The sequence below is a fragment of the Aedes albopictus genome, chromosome 3 (assembly GCF_035046485.1).
Source record: "Aedes albopictus strain Foshan chromosome 3, AalbF5, whole genome shotgun sequence".
Classification (NCBI taxonomy): Eukaryota; Metazoa; Arthropoda; class Insecta; order Diptera; family Culicidae; genus Aedes; species Aedes albopictus.
The window spans coordinates 108,193,399-108,200,158 of NC_085138.1; the positions used below are offsets into that span (position 1 = coordinate 108,193,399).

Genomic DNA, 6,760 nt, shown 5'->3' on the forward strand with positions numbered 1-6,760 from the left:
TCTGAATGGTTCGTCATCTTCGATGTCGGCATGTGTTTTGTTTTAGTCCAAATGAAAATAAGTGGTTTGATATTAATAGGGTTGCATGAATCACTCCACTTACCAAAGTGAACTCATATCATGCGCCCTTTCCCCTCCCCACTAACAAAAAGTCCTTCCCATGACAGACGTGGAGACGCAGAGGTGATCTCGGTCTTTAGTAAGCAACGCACGTCATAATAACATTCCTTTCCCTCCTCGATGACCGTAAGGACGTGGCCGGCGCCGTTATTGACCTAATAAAGTTTGGAATTCTCGAAGATGCACATTGAGGACGGTAAGCTACTCCCAAGCTCCGTCTGTTGGTTCCTTGTGCAACTTCGATTGTTCTGGTCAATCACGGAGTAGCAACTACGAATAGTACGGTCATCTATGCTCATGCTCATTTAGTAATTTGTGCGTGGTATTGTAAATTTGACTTATTTTCCTCTATATGGGTAACAATTTCAACCCGGTATAACTTAATTCGCCGTAACAAAATATTACATTTAATAACGTCGTATTAAGTATCAATATATTGTTGATAAACGTTAAAAAAAATCATTCAATTCGGGTCACTGGTTTTCGAGATATGACAGTTAAAAAATGAGTTGTCTAAATAATAGTGCTTTACCCGAATGATTCTAACTTCGCAAAAAAGTAATCAATCGAGCCCAAATTTGTACCAATGATGCACATATAATAGGTTGACAAACAGTCAAAATTTGAAATTTGTTTATGCACTCTATGAAAAGTTACAGCATGTTGATTTTTTTTGTGGGAGAAAAAATGTTACCTATCCCAAACATTTTGGCCATCCCCTGTAGATCTGCTTAAACTGATCTAGACTGGTTTTATCTTTCCATACGACGCTCTAGTGTTCTCGATATGCATCCTAGAGAGTTGGAATCTTCGACAAAGTGCTTTGGATTGGTTGTCTTTCAATATGTCGCTTTAGTGTTCTTGGAATGCATCCTAGAGGGTTGAAATCTTCGAAAAAGTGTTTTGGATTTGTTGGTACTACATTTTAACGTCTTTGGTTTCGCTCTAGATGTGCTGAAACTGATCTAGATAAGTTTTATCTTTCCATACGATGCTCTAATGTTCTCGATATGCACCCCAGAGGGTTCGAGTCTTCTGCAAAAGGCTTTGGAATGGTTGGTACTACATTAAGTCTTCGGTTTTGATCTAGATCTGCTGAAACTGATTGTTGGCGCGATCACTTACCGCGCACTAAATTCGCCACGATCGGCGATCTTCAAAAATAGGCAGCCGTAAAACGAGAATGTGCACTTTGAGGTAAGGTGGGAGATTAACGAGAGTTTTTGATGATGCACTGTAAAACGGATCGATCACCGCACGTGGGTGAGACCGTACCGACGATGTAGGGGATGTTCATTCTCCGCCGCGACAGATAAACGTGTGTACTACGCGATAGTCGATTTCATACTAAGTTTATTACATATTGGAAAAGTTGTGTTAGGTACAATTTGGATGTATATGTGTGTGTGATATACAAATTAAGTCTTCGTGTATAGTTAATACAATAATTAACCCTTGACGATGCAGGTCCCACGTATGATCCCCAACACTGATCTAGATAAATTTTATCTTACCATACGACGCTCTAGTGTTCTCGATATGCATCCTACAGGGTTGTAGTTCTCAGCAAAAAGCTTTGGATTGATTGTTACTACATTCCTACGTTTGTATCAAGTTCTGTTGAAACTGATCTAGATAAGTTCTTTCTTTCAGTACTACGCTCAACAGTTGTCGGCGTAGTCGTTTGAATCAACGGGAATCCTTTTTGTCCTATTTCTGGCAGCCGGCAATCTCAGCATCTGCTCACCAACACGTTGCTCAGAATTCCTCAGACATTGTTTGAAGAACTTATTGCATTCTTCGAAGGATCCTTGGTGAAGTCCTCATCTGCATTACAGATAACTTTGTAAAACAGATTGATGAACTTTTCGTACTTCGGGAAAGCAATTTTCTCCACCAGTTTTTGATTCTCGTCAAAAGTTTTGCTAATCCCGGTCCACGAACACTGACGGAAAAAGCTGCGATCAAGAAAGTGATCGATTATCTGGAGACAGACAGTACCGCCTCGGTTTTAAAATCGATTTATGCCATGCATTTGTCCCATTTCACGAATAACACTTTCGACGTAACTGTCGTCCTCACATCGCTTTTCAGCATTCTCCAAGTCGGTCAAACTGTTGACCGGGACTAGTAGCGACTCCTGAGATTCACCTGCTTCATTCACTGTTGGCTGCTTTGCCTTCTCGGACAAAAGGTAGTCAATTTTCGCATTTGCTTGTGCCCCAAGAATCAATCACTTCGCCTGATGCTTCCCCATTTCTTGCACGTTGTTCTCGATACTTTACAGCTTCTTCATTATGTCGGCAAATTGAAAATTCACACTCAAGCTGTTGCTGCTGCTTACGGATGAGAGAATGCCCGTTGGATCATCCGCAGGTTCCGGTTTGAGGAGCATGGCTTTGCACTCATTCAGTTAGTCTGGAGCAGGATCTGAAGTGATCGTAGAGTGCCCCGATACGGAATTGTATTTTCTGGTTTCCTTACTTTCGACGACAGTGCACTGTTTTGCTGCAATTTCAGCGAAAAGTTAGGCGCATTTGACTGGACACCAACATTGCCCTCGGCATTCCGTGGTTTGAGAGGATGGAGATGCTTTTTCGGCTCGGAGCCACCGGTCTTCCGGCGCCCACCGGCGGCTTTGTTTTTAACTTCGTCAGAAGGAAGCTTCTCTTGGTTTGTTGAATCCGTGGCCTTTTTCTTGGGGTATTTAGCTTTCGGCGGCATTGCTGTGAATAAATTTATGGTTTAGATATTACTGATTTCGTTAAATGTACTGGAAGACTTACTTTTGTGGATTTGCTGATCGAATCCGATTCTCACAAATAAACACGACAAAGCAGTCCGTAGGCGCAGATGGAATGGAAACGTTTCAGCAAAACATTTGACAGCTGCAGGAAGCACAAAGGCGAGCACGGTGAGTGGCATGAGCTAAACTTACGATGGTTTTTATTATGTGTTTGGCGTGGCTGAAACACGTAGCATCCGTGGTACACCCGGTCAGCGCGTCCGTCATTCATCATGATCAACATTCTACACTGCAAATTTTGTTTACTGGTATTCAGCAAACTTTGCTGATTTTTTTTGTGCTGATTTTATTCAGCAATGCGAATTTACTGAATATCAGCAATTATTTCTCAACTTGCTGAACCATCCAGCAATTTTGACAGTTGATCAGCAACGTTGTGCTGAAATTCAGCAAAAATTTTGCTGAAATTCAGCAATTTATTTTGCTGATTTTTTTGTGCTGGAAGCGTTTCAAAAAATTTGGTGTGTAGGTTCGAATCCCAATACAGAAAAAATACATAGAATACAATAAAGTTGTCTAATTACCATATCTCAAAGTATCAATGAAGCTGGTGTCAGTAGGTGAAAAGTAAGGTTTGAAAATATAAAGTGAGTCCAAATGTATGTAAATGTATCTGCTTTATTATACGGCATTGATGCCTTAAATGTACATTTTGTAAGACTTCATTGCATTATCTATGATTAATTAAAGACTTCTATTATGCACAAGCATTACATACACTTTAGCAGTTGCCAAAGAGAAGCTGCTTACGGGCACTTTGAAATTTTGAGAAAACTTGAAAATTCAGCTATTTCCATTGTTTAAAGATTGTGTCCACATATTTTGGAATTTTTATACATGTTCCTAAAATGTTCATGGAGAATTCTTTCGTGAATTTCCAATGCAATAATAAATGGAATCTCCTGTAAAAATTGCTGATGAAATCTTTGGAAAAAATTCTGAAATTCTGTAAAACTGAAGGAAATTCACAAATTTCTGAAAAAATCTGAAGATCTGATTTTCTGAAGGAAAAATTGGAGAAATTTCTGAATGAATCCGTGGAAGACTTGGGTAGTGAATCCCCGGAGCAATTTTTGAAATAATTCATGAACAAATTCATGAGGAAGGAATTTATAAGGATGGAAGCTCAGGTAAAATATTATCTCCTGGGCGCCCATTAAAACACCACCCCCGGCGAAGACTGGCGCTCGAGCCTAGCTATTTAGCACTGTAGTTGGAGGAAATGCCAATGCAGAACCCGTAGCTTCCGGGAAGGTAAGCCCAGCTCCCTGGGTTAGTGGGTTGGTGTCAGGCCCTGCGAGCCAGCCGTAAAAAAGACTAGCACCGGAAAATCAACAAGAGAAGAATGCGAACCGATACCAATGGCGACGACCACAGCGACGAAAAGGGACTTGCGATTGGAAGCTCGGTACGTGGAACTGCAGATCTCTCAACTTCATCGGGAGCACCCGCATACTCGCCGATATACTGAAGGACCGCGGGTTCGGAATCGTAGCGCTGCAGGAGGTGTGTTGGACAGGATCTATGGTGCGAACGTTTAGAGGTAATCATACCATCTACCAGAGTTGCGGCAACACACGTGAGCTGGGAACAGCTTTTATAGTGATGGGCGATATGCAGAGGCGCGTGATCGGTTGGTGGCCAATCGACGAAAGAATGTGCAGGTTGAGGATCAAGGGCCGATTCTTCAACATTAGCATAATAAACGTGCACAGCCCTCACTCCGGAAGCACTGATGATGACAAAGACGCATTTTACGCGCAGCTCGAACGCGAGTACGACCGCTGCCCAAACCACGACGTCAAGATCATCATAGGGGATCTAAACGCTCAGGTAGGCCAGGAGGAGGAATTCAGACCGACGATTGGAAAGTTCAGCGCCCACCAGCTGACGAACGAAAATGGCCTACGCCTCATCGATTTCGCCGCCTCCAAGAACATGGCCATTCGTAGCACCTTCTTCCAGCACAGCCTCCCGTATCGTTACACCTGGAGATCACCACAACAAACGGAATCGCAAATCGACCACGTTCTGATTGATGGACGGCACTTCTCCGACATTATCGACGTCAGGACCTATCGTGGCGCTAATATCGACTCCGATCACTACCTGGTGATGGTTAAACTGCGCCCAAAACTCTCCGTTATTAACAACGTACATTACCGGCGGCCGCCCCGGTACGATCTAGAGCGACTGAAGCAACCGAATGTCGCCACCGCATACGCGCAGAATCTCGAGGCAGCGTTGCCGGGCGAGGGTGTGCTCGATGTGGCCCCTCTAGAGGACTGCTGGAGTACAATCAAAGCAGCCATCAACAACGCAGCTGAGAGCACTATCGGGTACGTAGAACGGAGTCGACGAAACGATTGGTTCGACGAGGAGTGCAGAGCGGTTCTGGAGGAGAAGGATGCAGCGCGGGCGGTAATGCTGCAGCATGGAACCCGACAGAATGTGGAGCGATACAGACAGAAGCGGAAGCAGCAGACCCGTCTCTTCCGGGAGAAAAAGCGCCGCCTGGAAGAAGCGGAAAGCGAGGAAATGGAACTGCTGTGCCGTTCACAGAAAACACGCAAGTTCTACCAGAAGCTCAACGCATCCCGCAAAGGCTGCGTGCCGCAAGCCGAAATCTGCAGGGATAAGGACGGGAGCCTCCTGACGGACAAACGTGAGGTGATCGAAAGGTGGAAGCAGCACTTCGACGAGCACCTGAATGGCGAAGAGAATGTAGGCACGGAGGACCAAGGCAGCGGAGGAAATGACTATGTTGGTGCAGCAGAGGACGGGAACGAACCAACTCCCACGCTGAGGGAAGTTAAGGATGCCATCCACCAGCTCAAAAACAACAAAGCGGCTGGTAAGGACGGTATCGCAGCGGAATTCATCAAGATGGGCCCGGAAAAGTTGGCCACCTGTCTGCACCAGTTAGTAGTCAAGATCTGGGAAACCGAACAGCTACCGGAGGAGTGGAAGGAAGGGATAATCTGTCCCATCCACAAGAAAGGCGACAAGTTAATGTGTGAGAACTTTCGAGCGATCACCATTTTGAATGCCGCCTACAAAGTGCTATCCCAGATCATCTTCCGTCGTCTTTCACCTAAAGTAAATGAGTTCGTGGGAAGTTACCAAGCCGGTTTCATCGACGGCCGGTCGACAACGGACCAGATCTTCACCGTACGGCAAATCCTCCAGAAATGCCGTGAATACCAGGTCCCAACGCATCACCTGTTCATCGACTTCAAAGCGGCATACGACAGTATCGACCGCACAGAGCTATGGAAAATTATGGACGAGAACAGCTTTCCCGGGAAGCTGACTAGACTGATAAGAGCAACGATGGACGGTGTGCAGAACAGCGTAAGGATTTCGGGTGAACTATCCAGTTCATTTGAATCTCGACGGGGACTACGACAAGGTGATGGACTTTCCTGCCTACTATTCAACATCGCCCTGGAAGGTGTTATGCGACGAGCCGGGCTCAACAGCCGGGGTACGATCTTCACGAAATCCAGCCAATTTGTATGTTTTGCGGATGACATGGATATTATTGCTAGGACATTTGGAACGGTGGCAGAACAGTACACCCGCCTGAAACGTGAAGCAGCAAAGGTCGGACTGGTGGTGAATGCGGCTAAGACAAAGTACATGCTGGTAGGTGGGACTGAGCGAGACAGGACAAGCCTTGGCAGCAATGTTACGATAGACGGGGATACTTTCGAGGTGGTAGAAGAATTCGTCTACCTCGGTTCCTTGCTAACGGCTGACAATAACGTGAGCCGTGAAAGACGAAGGCGCATCATCAGTGGAAGTCGTGCCTATTATGGGCTCCAGAAGAAA

General features: G+C 45.1%; 1 protein-coding gene across 6 annotated transcripts in view; it reads left to right on the top strand.

The window, feature by feature from the left end:
* Positions 1-6,760, top strand: part of LOC109416018 (neuropeptide F receptor) — a 410,464-nt gene that overhangs the window by 284,277 nt on the left and 119,427 nt on the right. The window lies entirely within an intron of this gene.